Source organism: Suricata suricatta, chromosome 4, assembly GCF_006229205.1.
Source record: "Suricata suricatta isolate VVHF042 chromosome 4, meerkat_22Aug2017_6uvM2_HiC, whole genome shotgun sequence".
Taxonomy (NCBI): Eukaryota; Metazoa; Chordata; class Mammalia; order Carnivora; family Herpestidae; genus Suricata; species Suricata suricatta.
Window position 1 is genome coordinate 134,074,108 of NC_043703.1, and position 21,938 is coordinate 134,096,045.

At 41.2% G+C, this 21,938-nt stretch overlaps 1 long non-coding RNA gene across 2 annotated transcripts; it reads right to left on the reverse strand.

Moving 5' to 3' along the window:
• Nucleotides 1-1,020: 1,020 nt before the first annotated feature.
• Nucleotides 1,021-21,670, reverse strand: LOC115290129. Of its 2 annotated transcripts, none has more exons than XR_003907978.1 (4): nucleotides 21,634-21,670; nucleotides 8,786-8,867; nucleotides 8,563-8,661; nucleotides 1,021-1,181 (listed from the first exon to the last, which is right to left on the reverse strand). It is a non-coding gene; the product is annotated as an uncharacterized LOC115290129 (long non-coding RNA). The 2 variants fall into 2 exon arrangements; XR_003907977.1 differs by lacking the exon at nucleotides 21,634-21,670 and adding an exon at nucleotides 19,136-19,449.
• Between the last annotated feature and the right edge of the window lie 268 nt (nucleotides 21,671-21,938).

Genomic DNA, 21,938 nt, shown 5'->3' on the forward strand with positions numbered 1-21,938 from the left:
ATGCTATTCTGGTCAAGTGAAGGGCCCTATTCTGCTCTCTGCGTAGTTGAGTTATACACAAAGCTACATGATAATCCCATGCCAGGGACACACCCAGGGGCCCCTCAGACAGGCGCCCCTGACCTTCTGTGGAGAGCTCTAAAAGGGACCTTCCAATGCTGTTTTGCCTCACCACTTACCCAAACGCTTCGTTCCTCCCCAGTCTCGTCTTCACAAAGACTTAAGGCACCTCCCAAGTCATTTCTCAGATAAACTCGGGGCTACTATGACTAACCATTGAGGGAATCTGTGTTTTTCTTTTTGCTTGTGGTGGTTTTAGGTGGGGCTTCTGCTCCGCGGGTGGTGACTTCTCAGGCTATTTCAGATGCAGCATTGGTTAGAAACCACACGGACCAGGTTGAGTCTCGCCCAGCTGTTTTTTTCAATTCACTTCTATCTAGTCCCTTCCTTCTCCTCCTTCCTTTCTTCTTTGACCGTTTCTCCTCCCTCCCCGCCATTCTTACTGAGGCATGACCTGGGAGTGTGGCATTCATCTTTCCAGGGCCACTCTGGCATTCGCTTTGTTTCCCACCCTTGCCCTCTGAGCTTTCTCTGTGAACACCAGTTCCATTCGTGTAGGAACACTTGGCCTCCTTTTCACATATGTAAGTAGGGCACCAGTTCTCCTGAACGTTTCTGATTCTGAATCTTTCGGAATGTTCCCTAGTCTCAGCACTCATGACAAATGCTCCTCTTGGAGCCTGAGACATCATGTCTGATCCTCCCTTCGATTCTGACCATCAATAGACATGAACGTGAATGTTTGTTTAGATACCCCTTCAATTCTCCGTACCAATCCAAAATAAACACAAATCTAACCCCAGAAGCTTGGAAGAATGATGTAGATCAGTTGTATCCAACAGAAATATACTTGTGAGCCACATATGTAACGTTAAATTTTCTAGTAGCCAGCGTTTTCAAAAAATAAATAAAAACAGGTAAAATTAATTTTGATAATTCACTTTAATCCATTATGTTAAGAATATTATCATTTCAACAATTTTTGTTGTAAAAAGGTATCACTGACACAGATATTTTACATTCTATTTTGCGTATACGTTTTCGAAATCCCAGGAACACTTCAATTTGGACCAGCCACACTTGAATGGCTCCGAATCCGCATATGGCTCCTGGCTCCCACACTGGAAAGAGCAGAATGTAGATATCTAGTGATTTTCATAAGGGAGCAGGGGGAGAGGTTTCTCCACAGCATATCATAAAGGCTACACCCTTAAAATCATTTTTAACACCATTCTCTCCACCCAAGGCAACTGCTAAGAATCTCTCTCCCCACTTACCCCCATCCCCTCTTTTCCTCTTTTTCCCTCTTTCCTCATAACTTGCCACTCCGGCCCTAGGGCCCTTGACACTGGAAACTCTCCTGTGACTGCTTTTTCTTTTTCCAAGACTTTGTCCTCCCGGAAAGGTAGTGAATAAAACTGTCTATCTTGTTTGCTTATTCTTCAGGATTCACAGTCGAGCCGGCACCAGCTCTCCCGTGGCCCAGCTTTCTCGTGGGGGCCACGCCTGGGTGAGCACTGGAGCCCCCCAGTGGGGAGCAGATGAGCCACTCTTCAGATGCGTGGAGACTTTACCAAGGCAACCGAGTCTGCCTGCGGTGAAAATGCTCCAGCCGCCCAGCCCACTTTTCAGAGCCACCCTCAGGAAGGCTGCCAGCCCTGCTGCTCTGACAGAACAGAGAGAAAGGATTCTGCTCCATGGCCGACACCGGCCCCTCCCTACGACACCCCCGAGTCTCGGGAATGAGAGGGTAGGAGAACACGGATGCAGAGCAGCCCTCCCTGCACCCGTTTTATTATTTTCAGCTGCAAGGGCTACAGAATTCATCGTGATCTGTGTACACAGCTTTTTGGTTGACACCCATTGGATCTACTCTCTGCTTCTCGAAGACTCACATGTGTCATCCCCCAAAGACATGCAGGCTGAGTTACAGCTTTCAGTGGTGGAAACAGATTTGTTGGTGTTCAGCTCTGTCTCCCCTAAGATTCCTTATGACACTCACAGTTTAAAATCATTACATTTGCTCATAAGATTAGATATTCTAACTGTGGAAAATAGACACACACAATAACACCCAGGTAAGCAGTCTTGACCTTCTTAAGACATGTGGTCTTGAATGACCAACCCGTCAGTATCCCTATATCCACATGAAAGGCATGATTGGACCATGCGAGATCTACCCCCCAAATGACCCAAAATTTCACAGGAATCAAAATTCACTCAGATCCTCAAGGTCATTCAAATCAGGAGAGGCCTAAAGCTAATCTATTGGGACTCAATCGTTTTTTTAAACCAATGCAGTACTGGCAGAAATGAATCATCCAGGGAGAGAGTGGATTTGAACCACATTCACACAGCACCTTTCACCTCTTACCCGTCACTCAAAGAAACCTTGGGCTTCAAAGACAACTGACTACTCTAGATACACCCTTGTATCTAAACATTAAAAATATCTAAGAAATATTGATTGTTCTTTTCATTTTTCCTTAGCTGAATCGAGTCATTCTAACTTTGAATGGCTTTATAATATCTTTGACACAGCCCTCTTCCTATGCCTGCCAATAATATAATGCATTAGTTGGCTGGTGAATTTTCTCATTTCTTTTCTCAACTCAGCAGCCAGAACTGCTTCTTCCTAGTTGGCAGAAATTGAGGATGCCCACTTTTGCTGACTTTTGTGCCTGTTCATTGCTGGAAATCCATAATTTAAAAAATTCTCATTTCAGGGGAGGCTATTCGCTATGGCCAGAAAGCCAGTATTTCCTAAATTTACTCTATGGTTAAAAGGTCCCTGACACAGGTCTCTACTTCCTTCTGCAATCCTCAAGAAATATTTGTCAAGTTAGACAAGTTATGTAAGAATTCTATATTCAATCCAACCACCTGGAAGATGTTTTGCTGCTATTGATGAGTATAGGAGCATGCCCTTCTGTGTATGGTATAGGGCTCATTCATTTATGATATTTCTCTCTGCCGATCTGGATGCGTGATAATTTCAGACAAGTTTAAGACCGTTGCAGGACAGCAGAAAGTGTGGCAATGAACCGGACTCTGCCACTAGCTAATTGTGTTCTTGGAAAGTCACTTAATCTCCATGACCACATTTATCTTTGTCTGTTAAAATAGGAGATTAGATTAGATCAGTGGCATATGTAAGTAACGAATCACTGGATTGTACTCCTGAAGCCAAAACTACGCTGTATGTTAACTAACTAGAGAATGAATGAACGAATAAATAAACAAATAAGATGGGATCAGTGAGTCCCTATTTGCAAGTCTCACTTTGGAAGCCTCCAAATCCCTGTTCTCTCCCAATCCATGTGTACACCTAGAACGCTATAGATGAAATAGATGACATGTCACACTCCTATAGATACGGGTTTGTGTTTCAAATATATGTAATTAGTGTTCTGATTAATAAAGTTAAATTCACGTAAATGATTATTGAAATCATAGGGGCATATTGTCATTGTGAACCTTCTGGTCCATGGTTGCTACTATATGTACTGTATGCTGGATGCTGGGTGCATGGAGGCTACTTAAAACGTAAATCCTACTGAATGAGAAACCAAGATATGTTGAGGACAAAAAGGGATTCTCACACTTGAAAAGGCTTGAGAACCTCAAGCCTGTATAATGATCTGTAAGGTCTCCTGCAGTAATAGAATTCTATGGCTAAACATTTCTATTTTGACAGGGGACCCTTCCATGCTCTAACTCAAAGACAAGTAATGGAAATAACTGAGGACGGGGCAGACTTCGAATAGCCATCAGCTCACACCATGCAGGCCAGACCTCCCTGGTCACACTGCACTCTAATTAACTGCAAAAGCTCTTGCAGAAAAGAGGAAAATTCCAGACGGGGGCTATTACTGTCTTAGAAGATTTCTTGAGACTTTTTTTTTCTTCTCTCTTCCATTTAACTATCAACTCACTTCTGGCTCTGTGTTTCTGGAATAGTCCATCTATATTAACTATGGCAGCCAAACATAAAGCAAGTATGTTTAATTATAGCCAAAGTATTTTAACTTGAAACCAAGAAGTCTTTTCAAAATAGGCATATGCAAATATTAAGGAAATTATACCCAAACCACAAACCACTTCTTCTGGGAACCATCTAATTATTTTTTTCACCTTACTATAAGCCTTAGGATAAACCTGATAGTGAGAATTATTCCAAGGATGTAGGACTATATAATCATTTATGTAAGAAACCAAGTTTAATGATTATAAAAATAAAAGGATATAGTATCTTTTTAAAATTTTAATTCCAATATAATTAACATACAGTGTTATAATAGTTTTAGGTACACAATATAGTAATTCAACAAGTCTATACATTACTCAGTGCTCATCACAAGTGTACTTTTAATCTCCTTCACCTGTTTAACCCATCCCCATGCACCTCCCCTCTGGTAACCATTAGTTGATTCTCTATGGCTAAGAGTCTATTTTTGGCTTGTCTCTTCATTTCTTCCTCTGTTTAGTTTTTAAATTCTACATATGAGTGAAATCATATGGCATTTGTCTTTCTATGACTGACTCATTTCACTTAGCATAATACTCTCTAGATCTATCGATGTTGTTGCAAATGGAAAGATTCCATACGTTTTATGACTGATTAATATTTTGTATATATAGTATAGTAGTATGAACATTAAAAATATTGGTTCTTCCAATCCATAAGCATGGCCTATCTTTCCATTTATTTGTGCTGTCTTTATTTCTTTCATCAGAGTTTTATAGTTTTTGGAGTATAGGTCTTTTGCCTCCTTGGTTAAGTTTACTCCTAGGTATTTCTTCTTTCTGGTGCAATTATAAATGGGACTGTTATCTTAATTTTTCCTTTCTGCTACTTCATTATTAGTGTATAGAAATGTGACAGATTTCCGTATATTGATTTTATATCCTGTGACCTTACTGAATTCATTTATCAGTTCTAGTAGTTTTTTGGCAGAGTCATTAGGGTCTTCTGAATATTCTGTCATGTCATCTGCAAATGGTGAAAGTTTTACTTCTTCCTTACCCATCTGGATGCCTTTTATTTCTTTTTCTTGTCTGATTGTTGTGGTTAGGACCTCCAGGACTGTGTTAAATAAAAGTGATAAGAATGGACATGTTTGGCTTGTTCCTGAAGGAAAAGCTCTCAGTTTTTCCATTGAGTATGATGTTTGCTGTGGGTTTTTCATCTACAACCTTTATTACATTAAGGTATATTCCCTTTAAACCTACTTCTTTGAGGATTTTTATCATGGATGGATGTTGAACTTCATGAATGCCTTTTCTTAATCTATTGAAATGGTCATATGGTTTTTATCCTTTCTCTTGTTGATGTGATATATCACCCTGATTAATCTGAACATTGAACCACCCTTGGAATAACTCTTACTTGGTCAATGGTGAATGATTTTTTTAGTGTATTGTTGGATTCAGTTTGCTTATATTTTATTGAGGATTTTTGCATCTGTGTTCATCAAGATGTTGTCCTGCAGTTGTCTTCTTTTGACGTGTTTTTTTTCTGATTTTGGTATCAGGGTAATGCTAGCCCCATAAATTGAATTTGGAAGTTTTCCTTCATCTTCTATTTTTTTTAGCATAGTTTGAGGAAAATAGGCTTTAACTGTTTTTTAAACATTTGGTAGAATTTACCTGTGAAGTCATCTGGTCCTGGACTTTTGATTTTGGGAGTTTTTTGATTACTGATTAAATTTCATTGCTGATAATTGGTCTATTCAAATTTTCTATTTCCTCCTGTTTCAGTTTTGGGAGGATATGAATATCTCTTAAATAGATAAGGAAGGGACAACTTATTTATTATGAGCTCCTTGAAGGGTGGACAATCTTATTTATCTTTGCATCTCTGAATACTAGCATATGTTTATGTTTGTTATTATAGATTAATATAAATGGTGAATTTCCTGAATATAAAAAAGAAAGCAATAGAATTGGAGGGAATCTTGATGGCCCCAGACCAAAGAGGACAGAATTAGAAATTATCAGTCACAGTCTGTGAAGTTAATATGAATAAGACAGAGTTGAAGTATATTAATGTGAATGCATTTTCTAAGAGCTTAGAAAAAAAACAGGAAATAAGCCAATAGAACTACCAGAACATATCAGTATAAATGATAGGTAATAATTTTTCTGCTATCTTAACAAAAGGAATTCTTGGGGACCAATGTATCAGATTATATGTGGAGCTAGCAAACTACTGTGACAATACTCTGACAATAAAAATGTCAGAGGAATGACCTGTAGGGACCATTTCTCCAATCGAAAGCTGCCAGAGAGTAGTAGGCAGTAAAACTCTTAGAAAAAGAATGAAGTAAAATGATTAAAAAAAGAGTCAGATCAAGATGCTCAGAAAATACATAGGGCACCTGGGTGGCTCAGTGGAGTGAGTGTCTGGCTCTTGATGTCAGCTCAGGTCATGCCCAGGGTTGTGGGACCAAGTCCTGCAATGGGCTCTGAGCTAAGAGAGGAGCCTGCTTAAGATTTTCTCTCTCACTCTCCCTCTGCCACTCTCCCCAACTCATGCTCTCTCTCTCTAAAAGTAAAAAAAAAAAAAAAAAAAAAAATTGAATCAATTTAAAAAGTGATGCTCAGGAAATACAGGGTTTAGGCAAAAACAAAACAGATGACTTAGAATATTTCAAAAGAGAGACAGCCTTAGTGAACTTGTGACATGTGACTAAGCAGTTAGCATGACCACAAAGAGAAACTTCAACCAAAGAACGAATTATCTACAGGAGTAATAAAAGTGGAAATCAACATTTTCTTTTTTTAGTAAACCCAATCCTAGGCACTTTACTTTCTCATATAATTCCCTTTTCTCAATTCTTCCAGGAAGGTATGTGCAACATGACATCATTTCAAAGATGGGATTGGATAAGTTTGCCCAACTGATCCAACCAGAAAATGGTAGAGCCAGCTTTCAAAGACATGACTCTTTGACCTGATTGATGTTCAACATTACATGGCTTCCACTAGGGATCCTAATGGAAACCAAAGGAGCAAGGGATTTAAGGAGCAAGAGGAGAAGAGCCTTTGACTGTGAAAAGTTAAGTGTTGACTTCTACTGAATCCATAAGAAAAGCCTAGCTGCATGTAGAAGGAAGGTGAAATGGTCCACCCATGAAACAGTGTCTGATCATCATTTTGAAAGGAAGAGAAGGACAGCATTAGCAGCAGAGGCCATGACATTGCAAGACATCGTTGATAAGATTTTTGCACAAATTCTGCTGCAATGGCTTGACAGGAACAGCTAAAAACATGATTATACAACCTGGCAATCTGCCCTGGAGAGGCAGGAAAGAGCTAACAGTTTGGGTGAACTTAAGAGAAGTCATGAAGGGGGGTGCAAAGGAAATTTAATAGATTTTGAGTGGGGAAAAAGCATTTTGCTCAGACAACACAAATCATATACACACAAAATAGACAATAACACAAAGCAGTGTAACATCAAGGAGCATGGGAAATATTACTTGTGATATAGACTATAAGAAATATAGGAAATCAGATCCTGGTGTGAAATACCATGTGTGCATTTTACCATAATTTTTAAAAAGATAGTTCTGGACCCAAATATGATAAGTATTTTTAATTAGAATTCAATTGAGCAAACAAAAACCAATGAGGTTTCATTGAGTAATAGAGGAAGTACGGGACTGAAAGTCTAGCGATTTAATATAATATTTTTAAACAAATACCTTAACATTTCTAAAACATCATTTTCTCACTGGTAAACAGGCAATAATAATAATAATAATAATAGGAGGCTCAGAGGACCTTTGTGAACATTAAATGCAATGATATTTGTGAAAATTGCCAGTACTACTCGGTCTTCATCATGATTATTATTATTCCTGCCCCAGTCCTACTTAGCACCGTGACCTTCAACAACAGTAAAATGGAAGTGGATATGGTGAGTCAGACTAGATTATCCCTTTAAACTCTCCCATTGTCTGCTTATACAAATCATTACTTTCTTTTCAAAGTTATATAAGTGTATTTTGTAATAGATAAGCAATTAATTAAAATGTGTAAGAACACAGCATCCCTGTACCTGGGTAGAAAGTGCTCATCTAATCTCACACATTTGTTTTCATAATATATTTGATTTCACCAGTATATCCAAAATATTATCATTCTACCATGTAATAAATATAAAAATGAGTAAAGATTTGTTACCTTTCTTTTTTCATTGAAGTGTAGTTGACACACGATGTTACATTAGTTTCAAGTAGACAACATATTGTATGTTGCCCATGTTCCCTGTGCCTTCTTCACCCTTATGACATATTCATTCCCTAACTGGAAGCCTATCCACCCCAATTCCCTTCTCCCATTTTGCCCATCTCTCTAACAACCATCAGTTTGTTCAGGTCTGTTTCTGCATTTTATTTGTTTGCTTCTTTATTCATTTGTTTTCTGCATGTATCATTTCAAAAGTGCCTCCATCTAGTATTTTTCCAACGAATAGATAACCGAAATTGCACTTACTCCCAAGAGAGACAACCCAGCCTCACATTTCATGTCCTGGATCTCTGGGTGATGCACACATCTCTGACATTCGGGTATGGGTCCTCTTGATCCAACAACCTGCAGTGTAAATGATCACTATAATGATCCCCTACACCTACTTGACATAGTAGAGGAAAGAAAACAGCATATCTTTGATTAAAAGTCTTTTCAGAAAACCAGCATACCCCGTAGAATAACTTACATCTGGGCAGTGGAATTAATCTGACCGTGCAGGCTTTTCCCTGTAGACAGGTCACCCACGTTCATTCCTCTCCAAGGCATGCCTGAAATGAATGCAGAACAAAGATTCTTCTGGAGGTCCCACCCCTTAGCGTCCCTTTTTTGTGTGGTGTTGTTACTGGGATCTGGGGATTGCCTTAGAAACCTAACAATCTCAAACACTCTGGAGTTGTCATTTCTCTGGCAATTTAATACTTTTTTTACTTTTTTTTTTAATGTTTATTTATTTTTGAGAGGGGGAGGGGCAGAGAGAGAGAGAAAGGAAGACAGATGATACGAAGTAGGCGGTGCAGAACCTGATGGGGGAGCTCGAGTTCATGAGCCGAAGTCAGATGCTTAACTGCTTAAACCACTCATGCGCCCCAATTCAATTCTTTATAAACTCTAGCCATCTAGTGATTTTTTTAATTATTTTTTTTATTTTTGATACAGAGAGAGACAGAGCATGAGAGGGGGAGGCGCAGAGAGAGAAGGAGACACAGAACCGGAAACAGGCTCCAGGTTCTGAGCTAGCTGTCAGCACAGAGCCTGACGCGGGGCTCAGACCCACAAACGTGAGATCTGACCTGAGCCGAAGTCGGAGGCTTAACCGACTGAGCCACCCAGGCGCCCCCATCTAGTGATTTGAGCCCACTTCTGTAAGTGAAAAGCAGAAATCTTGTCTTATCCTGTCCTTGATTACAGACCAGACTCTTTTGCATATCTGTCCCTTAGCAGCAGGTCTTAGCTCTCAGCTAAAGGACTCCTCAGCTAAATGATAGCTAATCAGTGCTGTGCCCAAGCTGAGGCCATTGGTCGACTGTTTACTAGAGAATGAATTATTACTTCGCCACCAGCAAATGCTCAGCAGGACAGTTTGGAAGAAAGGCTTAAAGGATCAGGCTTCTAGATTTCTCAAATTCCTCCCGAGTCCCATCATATGCCCTGCTGTGTCTCCCTTCTCTCCACTTCAGCCAACACTAACTTCAGCTCGGGGCAGGGTTATTGGCTTTTGTAGTTCCTCGAGGTACATGATTATCTGACCCACAGCAGTCTTAGATTACCCCTCGCAGCCAAATAGGGGAAGAGCATCTCTTAACAAAGTTACAAACTATACCCTTCCTTCTTTCAAAGGGATCAATTTATGTTGAAGCTTTTTCATTTCATGAAAGATATGCAAGAAGTAGGCAGCATCCTAAAATTCTGATAACTCTTCTAAAGTTCCAGTCTCAGCAGATATGTGGTCTGAGTCCAAAGAAACAACAGGTGACCCATTAGCCATATATTTCAGAAGAGCATAACAAAGATTGTCAACTTTCCTGCTCTTGGTATGGGGGGGGAGTGTGGGATCCTCCCATCCTGTGCCACACTTAGACTCATCCAAATACTCATAATAGAGTCTGTCCCTAACATTGGCTTATTTCTAATATGAATCCTGTAAATTTTGTTTAGATATAAAGAATTGAAAACCAACTATCTTAAGAAAAACAAAGGAAATTTATTGTTATTGTGACTGGAAAGCCCAAGAGTAAGATTTCAAGCACCACTAGATCAAAGATCTCAAACAATTCGCCTGGACTCTTCTTGGTTTCTCATTCTCTTCCCACCAGCTTGATCTCTCTCTGTCTCTATCTCTCAGACCTCCTTGTTTGTGTTTTGTTTGCTTGTTTCACTTTATTTATGGTGGCTTCATTCTGTCCTACTATAGATGGATGGCTCACCTGACAGGAAAGATGGCCACGGGCATCCCAACCCTACATCCATATAGCTCGTAGACCATACATGTAATTTAATTCAAGGGCCCTGATTGGTCCGGTTGCATTATATATCCACCCAGTCCAACCATTGTGCACAGGTTATCACACCCGACCAGGTCTAGGTATGTACTCACTCTGAAGTGATAATTGCACCAAAAATACATGTGTTGGGGGCATAAATGCTCCTCAATCAGAAAACAAAAACAAAAACATGACCCTGAGCAGAAAAGCACAACGGATGTCCATCCATCCTTCTGACCTGCTTGTCGTCCATGCTTGAGGGCATTCCCAGTATACATGGGATAATAAAATACACATCCAGCTATCATTTTTGAAAAATGTGCTTGAAGAAGAATTCCGGCTAACCAAAATTTAGATGTAGGAAAGAAGGTGCCCAAATACTAAAAAATCCCAGTAGAGTTCTTTTCCTTGGTTTTGAAGGAAACTGTTTTGACCCTAGGCTTGGGAATTAAGTTTTATTGGTGCTTTCAGATAGATCTTGCCATTATTCTAGGGGGACTCTTCCTCCATCTCCTTTTTTTTTTTTTTGCCACTATGCTTCTGCTAGGCACCCTTCCCAGTTCCTAGAATCTGATTCTCAGGTCACATCCTTCATCAGACATTTCAGATGGCATTTCTTAATTGGATTTGACCAGTTAAATAACATAGCTGGTACATAGCTATTAGGGTGGTCAAAATCCAGAAATACCAACAACACCAAATGCTGACAAGTATGTGTAAGAAACTCCCATTCATTGCTGGTGGGAATGCAAAATGGCACAGCCACTTTGGGAGATGGTTTGGTAGTTACTTACTTGGTTAAACATAATTTCACCATATAATCCAGCATTCATACTTCTAGGTATTTACCCAAATGAGTTGAAAACTTCTGTGTATATAAGTTTTAGTCATAATTGCCAAAATTTGGAAGCACTCAAGATGTTCTTCAATAGGTGAATAGATAAACAAATTGTGGTACATCCATACAATGGAATACTATACAGCAATAGAAAGAAATGAGCTATGCTTCTGATTCCCTAACACAACTTTCTGAAACAGTCACACACAGATAAGTACTAGTCATTGACACCTTGACCAGGATAACCCAGTGAGCTCCCTGTTTTCTGCTATTACATTAGGTTCAGGACAACTCTAGCATCCCATGGACTACCCAGATTCAGGCCTGACCAGAACAAGCTTGGAGGACTGACACTTATAGCTACTTTCAGGAAGATAAAATGGATTTTAGGATAATTTGAAAAAGAAAAGAAAATCCTGAAATTTAGAGATTCTGAGGAAAGAGTCACCTTTAGGTAATATGCCCAAGTTATGAGAATCCTGGAAGAGGGCCAAAATTAGCCTAGTTCAAGGGAAGTTCTGACCAAGAATCAGGCAAGATGTATAGACTTCCCTGGAGCACTTGAGTGGCTCAGTCAATTAAGTGTCCAACTTCGGCTCAGGTCATGATCTCGCAGTTCATGAGTTCAAGCTCCGCGATGGGCTCTGTGCTCATGGCTCAGACACTAGAGCCTGCTTCAGATTCAGGGTCTCCCTCTCTCTCTGCCCCTCCCCTGCTCTCTCTCTTTCTGAAATATAAACACAAAACTTTTTAGATGTATATACTATCCCACAAGCACCACCAAAAACATTGAGCTTGTCTCCATATGGCTACAGTTTCTCAGGAGTACTGTTAGTCAATATTTCATTTCTCTCCAGCCTGGTATCTTTCTTTTAGTTATCCTTTAGCTATCCTTTGTTACTGATTTATTCCTTGATTGGGCTGTGCTTAGAGTATGTGGTCTGTAGATTACCAATTCTTGAAATTTATTGAGACTTGTTTTATAGCCTAGTACCTGGACACTTTTTGTAAATGTTGCATGACATGCAGGTTCTATATATTTCATGAAATAAAACTTCTTAATGATCTATGAAGCCATGAAAAGACATAGAAGAACCATAAATGCCTATTGCTCAGTAAAAGAAACCTGTCTGAAAAGGCTACATATTATATAATTCCAACTCTACAACATTCTGAAAAAGGCCAATCTACAGAAACAGTAAAAGGATCAGTGATTGCCAGCAGTTTGGGGTAGAGGAGGGAGAATGAATAAGTTGAACACAGGGTCTTTTGGGACAATGAAACTCATCTATATGTTACTGTAAGTGTGGACACATGACATTGTGCATTTGTCAAAATCCCTAGAATGTACAAACACAAAGAGGAATCCTAATTTAAACTATGGACTTCAGGTAATAATAACATAACAACATTGATTCATCAATTGTAACAAATGTACCATATCAATGTAAGGTGTTAATAATAGGGCAAACTGAGGCAGGTGTATGGGAATTCTCTGTACTTTTTGTTCACTATTTTTATAAACCTAAAACTACCCTAAAGAATTAAGTCTAGTAATTAAAAAAAAATGTGTGTCAGAAATAAGGAAGTGTTCAAAAACAAAATATGGTTACATCAAAATGACTGAGAAGGAGCGCCTGGGTGGCTCAGTCAGTTAAGAGTCTGACTGCTGGTTTCAGCTCAGGTCATGATCTCATGGCTTGTGAGTTTGGCCCCATGTCGGGCTCCATGCGAATCGAGGGGCACCTGCTTGGGATTCTCTCTCCCTCTATCTCTGGCCCTCCAACCTCTCTCAAAATGCTTAAATAAACTTTAAAGTAAAGGACACAGGAGCCAATCTAAAAGAGCTCCCAGTAGCCAAAGCTAGATCAATTTACAACACAAAATAAATGACGATAGTATACAGTTATAATCTGAAGAATAAAAAAAAAAATTCACAAGTCCATATTGATGTATATAAATAAGTAAGTAAGCCAAGAAAGGGCAACTCTTTCTGATAGAAGAGTTCCAATTTAGAAATATATAAGGAATCAGGGGCATAAAAAAATCACCATTAGAACCCTACAGTAATGGGGCACTTGGATGGCTCAGTCGGTTAAGTACCCAACTTTGGCTCATGTGAGTTCTCATGGATTGTGAGCGAGAGCCTGCGATGGGCTCTATGCTGACAGCTCAGGGCCTGGAACCTGCTTCAGATTCTGTGTCTCCCTCTCTGTCTGCCTTTTTCCTGCTAGCGCTCTGTCTCTCTCTCTCTCAATAAATAAACATTAAAAAAAAGAATACTGCAGTAATAATTGCTACAGGCCAGATCTTCCAATGAATGCTCAAATTGGTGAAAGTTTGAAGAGATACAGGATATTTACATAGTCTCAAAATATTGTCCACAAACTATTTACTAACTACAAAACAGTAAAGAGAACAGTAACTGTCCTGTAGAGAAACCTGGTAGATACCACCTTAACCCAGCGATCAAGGTTAATATCACTAGTAATGAAATATATTGCCTCATTTACCCACCATTGTGGTACCCTGAGAAGGGCATATAACCCCTATAAGATCCTTCCCAAATTGCATAATCACAATCTAATCATGAGAAAAAATGAGGAAATCCCAAAATGAGGGACATTCTATAAACTATCTAATCAGACTCTTCAAAAGTGTCAGAGTCACAGAAGGCCAGGAAAGGCTGCGGCACTGCTCCATGTTAAAGAAGACCAAATGCAATGAGATCGTGGCTGGCTCCTGGACAGGAAAGAGTTGTAGTGGAGAAACTGATGACATCTGCATAAAGTCTGCAGTTTCGTTAATAGTACAATGTTAGCATCAGCTTCTTCATTTTGATCTTTGTAACATGGTTATGTAAGTAAGATGTGAGCATTAGGAAAATTTGGGCAAAAGATATAGGAAAAGTCTCTGGACTAGTTTTGTAACTCTTCTGTAAGCCTAGGCTTTTTTCAAAACAAAAAGTTAGGGGCACTTGTCTGGCTGGGTCATGGACCCTGTGACTCTTGATCTTGGGGTTGTGAGTTCAAGCCCCACGTTGGGTGTAGAGATTACTTAAGGATAAGATCTTTGTTAGGGTGCCTGGGTGACTCAGTGGGGTAAACGTCCAACTTCAGCTCAGGTCATGATCTCATGGTTCGTGGGTTCAAGCCCTGTGGAGCTTGCTTCAGATTCTGTGTGTGTCTCTCTCTCCCCGCCCTTCACCTACTCACACTCTGTCTCTGTCTCTCAAAATAAATAAAAGTTTAAAAAAAGAAAAAAAAAGGATTAGATCTGGTGGTGCCTGGGTGGCCCAGTTGGCTAAGCATTGACTCTTGGTTTTGGATCAGGTCATGATCTCACAGTTTGTGGGTTTGAGCCCCACATCAGACTCTGCACTGGCAGCACAGAGCCTGCTTGGAGTCCTCTCTCTCTCCCTTTCTCTCTGCCCCTCCTCTGCTCATGCTCTCTCTCTCTCTCTCTCAATATAAATAAATGAACTTTAAAAAAATTACTTTAAAAATAAAATCTTTGCTAAAAACAAAAAAACCTATATAAAATAAAAACTTAAAAACAATAGTTGGTGTTGTTTCTGTGGGGGCATTTGTTACCAGTGTCTGAATTGTTAATGGACTGGGGGGACCACTAACTAAAATGTTTGCCTTTCCTCAAAGCCAGAGTCATGTAGAACACCACAGTTATGTTCATTGGTGAGAAATCTGAAGAATTTCTATATTTAAACATTGATACCAAATGGCCCTAACACTCTGCATGTCACCTCCCATCTGGCCAACAGATTTGCCCTGAGGACTATATGTGTCATTAAGGATAAAGTACTTACAAAGTGCCTGGTCCTTAGTAGGCACTAAAACAAAGATAGCTCTCGTGATGATTGCTATGTGTATAATATCATACTATGTCACTTGGTTTTTGAACTTCAGGTGATATATATTTGTCTTTATACTTTACTGTACTTTTCAGATTTGCTGTAATAGTTTTATTATAGAACCAATGGGCTTCTAGAAAAGAGTCATACCATATGTTTGTAATTTTTGTGAAAAGAAACATTGCACATCCAGTCATATCACTTCCCTCCCTTACTACCTCCTCATTGCCCTCAGGAAAAGGTCCTGAGTCCTTAACACAAAAACAAGACTTCCAGAAGCTGGCCCTTCTTCCCTCTTCAGCCTCATTTCTCATTCACAACCTCACAATGCAGCCATCATTGATTTCTTTCAGTTACTGAAAAACGCCACTTTCTGTCTCTGCCAAGCCTTTCCATTCTGTCTCTTTCTTGGAACACTCTTCTCCACCTTTCTGCACAGGCTAACACCTCCTTATCCCTCAGCTCTCACTTGTTCGTGCAGCCATTCATTGATTCCATTCATTCCACAGACTTTATTAAGCTTCTACTTTACGCCAGGACCCTGGGGAAGAACAGTGAACAAACTAGGTCCCTCTATCATCAAGGTCCTGGTGGAAATCAGACAACACACTTACACTGGGTAATCTGAGGGGAGTTTAATACAGGGATGATTCAAGAAGGTGTGGTCAGGGTGTAGAGGAACCACAGGGGATGATCACAGGAGACGCCATTGGGCCCATTGGGCAAAGGAAAGAAGTGGTTTGGAGCCTGGAGAGAGAGGTTGTAGAGAGGCCACCTGGCCGGATCTGTGACTTTCAGTCAAGGCCAACAACCATCCTGATGTGACCCAGAGGAATAAGTTCCCCAGCTCATTTCCCCTGGTCCTGATCTCCTGCTGGGGCTCCACATTAGCAAAACCCAACCCAAAGCCAGAGGCCAGCACGATTAATACAGACTCTCTAAGCCAATCTGCTGGGTCCGTGGATAGAATGGACACAGCTGAGCATGGGTCTAAAGGAGCTCATGGAAGACATTCAGCACAAACCTTGCTCTATATTCTAGTGGAGGGAGACAAATGGTATAATAATGGCTAACATTCAGCAAACCCAAAATAAGTGCCAGCCACATCCAAAGCACACATAACTCACTTTATCCTCACAACAACTAATGAACTCAGATTAACAGGTAAGGAAACTTGAGGCACAAAGAGGAACTGGAGGGATCAAAGTTCTGTCTTCTTGGTTAGTTGTATTTTTGTTTTTGTTTTTGCTTTTTTTTTTTTTTTTTTTCCTTTTCTGCTGGAGACTGCCCTGGGAGCTAGGGCCATCAGCCATCACAATTTCCCAGGACTGCCAGTTTTCCCAGGATGTGGCCTATTCAGTACTAAAGCCAGGACAGTCCCAGCAACCAAGATAGTTGGTCACCCTCCCTGTGGCTTTTTAAAGCCTATGTGAAATCCAGGTTTACCTCCAGACTCCTACCTACTTCCTTCACATACACGATAATCAAACATTCTTGACAGATGGACACACAAGTCCTTATAAAATTCAGGACGAGAAAAGAAATGTACCTAAGAGAACTTATTTGAAAACAAAAATAAGTCACATCTAAACTCTAAGCCACAACAATCTTTCTGGAAATAACACAGTAATATTTGGGGAAGATGGAAAAAAGAGAGCAAAATGAATATTATGGATAAAAGACACAGGGTTTGGGGTTTGTTTGTTTTTTTGAGTCATAAGATAAAGCACCAAGACTAATGTTCCTAGGGATAAACTGAAATACAGTTGCCAACGCATGTGGGGAAAAAAGTCAAAAGAACTGGATCAAAAAAGACACATTATAGAAAAAGAAAAGGAGGAAATAGGGGAGGGGAAAATAATATTAGCATATTCTGTTACACAAAATTAATATGCAATTATAAGCATTTAAGTATTCATACTATGTAAATGCCTTTTGCAAATGAGATTATAGATTTGCTTGCAAACAGTAAGCATGCTAAATAAACGTAAGGTGCTATTATTTAAACAACAACAATAACAACTAATGGATGATATTGGCAGCCGTCCCTACAGAAGCCTCAAGCTTCCGGGAAGATGCTGTCTATAAAGAAATGTACACTGCTCACAGCACCCCCACAGCTAGACAGGGGTTAGCAGATGAGAAATAAACAATCCTCTCTGAATTCTCCCATGAATTGAAGTTGATTGCTCGCTGGACAGTAGCATGGTGGGTTTCGGGATGGAGGTTAAGGAGACGGAATCCTTGGGCTTATGACTGCTGGCCAAAATCTCTCTGTGGGACCAGGACAAACTCAAACAAGGCCTTAGCCCAAGTCAGTGACCCTCCAGCTGTGGTACTTGTAACCGTGAACACATCTGTGTCCACTCAAGTGCCCTCCTCCCCTTCATCCACAGCACCGATGAAGCACGGAGACCGCAGGGAAAACTGAAGTCACTCTGTGTTTAGATCAGTTCCGCAGGACACAGCAAAATCCGAAATGGATTGTGACCTGCTGACAATCCTTCACGGCGAACTAAGTGATCATTGATTAAAAATAGCTTTGAACATGTACCGCACATCTATTTCAGGCCTCGTTTTATTTGGAATGCAGATAGCGCTGGAAGCCAGAGCTACGGGAGCAGCAGCTGGAAATCTACTCAGACATTCTAGCCAATTCACGTCAAGCCCAGTTGGCAAAATTAATGCCATTCTGCAGTCTCAGGGAGGGAGAAATGGTTAATTATGCCCCACTGCCCAGTGGTTTCTATTATGGACACATCTGGACTGAAAGGCTCATTTGAAATCCACAGTTTCACTGCTTCCCAGAGTCTAAACCAAGTTTAAAAATTGATTGGTGAGGATGAGAGTGTAGTGCATACCAACCGCCTTGCCCACAGACTCCAGGTGGGCTCTAATGAAAGTCTGTCCTGGTTTCAAAGGCTCTTTCATGCCTTGGGTACTCATATTTTCATCGGTGTTTCCTACCAGTTCCTAAAATGCAGTATTTGGACAGGTTTCTCAGTAAATAATAAATAAAACACACACGCCCATCTCTGCACCTCCGGGCTAAGGAGTCTAGTTTCCAGGGCGCCCTCAACCACTGCAGGCTGTGATGTTTTCATCTTGTCTGTTTCGAACAGAAAACCTTCTAAGGAATGTCTGTGCCCTGCATCAAGGGACACAGCCATTTGTTCCGAGGAAAACTTCCTTCTAAATGATTGCTGGCTCCTGTTTTTGTAGCAGGAATGGTTGAATAGAAACAGCACTGTCAGAGGTGCCATCTTTGAGAAGAGAATTAAAACAGATCATGCGTCAAATCCACGGGGGCCATTCAAATCCTACAGGGCTTTAACTTCAGCAAACCGGTCACCTCCCATTGCACTTTGATCTCAAATAACACAGGTCCCTTTGCTCCATTTCAACCTCCCATGAGACCACCGGTGTTCACAGAGCAGAGAGCAGCCTCGGGCCAGGCAGGAGCCCCAAGGTGTAGAGGCACCGCGGTGAATGGGGCGTCCCCACAGAAGGCGGTATCAGAAGCTCAGCTGGCCGCTGTGTTCCCGCAGCACCACCCTCCCTCCAACCGCCTGATGAAAACGGTTCATTTGAATTTGTTCCTTTACATCAAACCTTCCAAGGCTTCATCCTTCAAAAACAGTAAAAGCTCTTAGGAGGGGGCAGTCATGCCTTCTCAGTCACTTGCACCTGAAGGTGGCCCAGTTTCCAGACTTCTGACAGCAGGGATTCTGATAGAGGAAGGAAAGTGAGGGTGAGCGTGACTGCCCCCCTACAGGAAAGCAGCATGGTTTAGGATATTGAAAAGAGGCTCCTCTGGAGACCCTATTGATATGTTTGCCAGGAACTAACCTTGCTCAGTCTGTCCTAATTCGCATAAACGACTCGGTCAATGGATCAGCTTGATAGAAATTAGTCTTTCACAAGAATGAGGAAAATTCATCAGCTGAAGGATGTGAAAATAACAGAGAGCAATAGATAAGCTTAATTTTAAAGCAGTTTCTGATCTGCCCGGCTGCCTAACAACATGCCGGTGAATGCAGGAGACAGAGCCGGTCCATCCCTGGCATTTAAACAGCATCCACATGTGTTCCTGACCACGGAGTCACAGAGGCCACATTTGCCTTAGGCAGGTGTTAGAACCAGACAGGTTGGAGGTCTGTTCCATTCAAAGGTTCTGATGGTTTACTCAATTATCTCATGGGGACACATGATTCTGACCAAGGATGCTGAGGTCAGTGTGACGTCACAATGGCCAAAGCAGAAGCATAGGTGCCCAAGACTCTTAGATTTAGGAGATCAGGCCACAGCTCCTCTGTGCCTCTTTGAACTGCCTGAGGACGAAAGAGGGGACTGCAAACTTATTGGTTGGCTTAGACACAGAGGTCCTTCAGAGGCAGGGTCACCATGAAGGACCCCTGACTCACAGCCTCACCCCGAGCTTCCCAAGTCCTATAGGGTAGGAGGTAACTATAGGGTGAGCCTCTTGCATTTCTCTACCATGAAACCAATGCTAAGACCATGAATGGTTCTTCCAGCCGGAGCAAAGGAACGAAGTCAGGGAAGGGGATGACAGCCTGGAGTCGAATATGGAAGCTAAGTGGCATTCAGATTTGCTCAACACTAAGGTTAAGGGTGAAGCCTGGATTCAGAATCTAACAGAACAGTGAGTGCTTTGGAGGCAAACAGACCTGCATTCAAATTCTACTTCTACTACAAGATTTTTGGCAACTGGCTTGCATTTTAAGCCTCGGTTTTCTCATCGGTAAAATGGTGTTAATGATGCTGCCTTTAAGGAATTGTATGAGAATTAAATTAGAGGATAGGGGAGAAAAGACAAAAGGAAGAGCCTGGCTCAGAGCGGGCATTCTGCTTTCTAATTGCCCTGCTCTCTACACCCTTTGCCCGCTGTCCTCTGCCCTGGCCTCAGAATTGAATCTCCGGGGGGAGTTTTTTAAACCATTCCTATGTCTGAGCCTCCCTTGCCCCAGAGAGTCTGATGCACCTGATCCAGGATGAGATGCGGTCATCAGTGTTTTCAAATATTTCAAAAATCTCCTCGGGAGACTCTAATAAGTTCCCAAGATTAAAACCCCTGCCCAAGTATATCAGAATAAGTATCATCCTGGATTTGAAATTTTCTATTATGGCTTAGGCAAATATTTTGCTTCTCTGAGGCTTAGCTTATTTATTATTTTAGGAAGGGGAGTAATATTTCAATTTTATAATTGAAGATATATTTCATAAAGCTCCCAAAAGAAGTGAGATATATTTTGTAAAGCTCCCCAAAGAAGTAACTGATGATTAATAGATGCTCAATAAACATTAATTTATCTCCCTTTCTTTTATTTTTTATTCAAAGTTTATTTATTTATTTGTTTGTTTCAAAGAAAGAGTCCTAGGCAGGACTGCTGTGAGCACAGAACCTGATGTAGGGCTCAGTCCCACAACTGTGAGATCATAACCTGAGCAGAAACCAAGAGTCAGACCCTTAACCAACTGAGCCCTTCTCCCTTTCTTTTCTTGTCATTAATCAAGGAATACATGTGTTAAATATTAATAAATAAATAAGGCCAATAGACATGAGACTAATAAGATAGTTTTGAAATTAAGGTAATTACTAATTCCATTAGGCAAGAGTACCTTACCCATCTTCTGCTAAGATGGGGTGGAAAATACGGTGTGTGTTTACCCCATTTCTCCCTTCCCTGCTCATGTCAGACATCACTAATCAATCACAGCACACTTTCCTACCGAGCGCCAAAAAGCATCAAAGTCCCTCACCATACAGCTCTCTCAAGCCTATACTAACAATTAATCAGAGCTGGCATTTGTATTGAAAGAAATTTGCCAGCCCTGCCTTAGGTCATGAGCGGCCTCAAGTCTGCAAATGAAGCAAACAGCAGAGACCATTAAGTGGGCTTCCTGGTAAGCCGAGAGTGTGCAGCCAGATAAAAGGGCAGACCCTAAGAGTGCCCAGCTTTGGGCACCCTGCTCTATACTAAGCTAAAAGTCTATGCTTTCTGGGGGCACCTACGTGGGTCGGTTAAGTGTCCGACTTTGGCTCAGGCCACGATCTCACTGTTTGTGAGTTCGAGCCCCACAACAGGCTCTGTGCTGACAGCTCAGAGCCTAGAGCCTGCTTCCCATTCTGTGACTCCCTCTCAGTTCCTCCCCAACTTGTGCCCCTTCTCTCTCTAACATAAATTTAAAAAAAAATTTTTTTTTTTGTTAAATCTGTGCTTTCCGGTGAGTGCAAGGAATGGGGGGGGGGGGGTTGAGTAAACACTAAGCTAGAAATGAAAGAGCCAGTGCCTGCGTGGTGCTTGGTCCACTCAAGGTGCACTTACCTCCCACAATTTCCAGAAAGTGCCTTCAGAGTGTTTTCCAAAAGCCAGATAATTTCTGACTCGGCAATGTGAAACTGACCATTGCAGTGTTTCTCCACTAGGGTGATAGGCAAGGGCTTGACGAGAAGGGATCCGTGAAGCTCAAGTCAGCGCGGGGGGGGGGGGGGGGGGGGGGGGGAGCCTGACAATCCCTCCTGCGGGCTGGTCGTCGCAGCTGAGACCTCACACTTGCCAATGACATGTGCGGACGGCTGGGGTCCACCTCTGCTGTGCCCACCCAAGTACAGCCGGCCCTTCTGCAAATG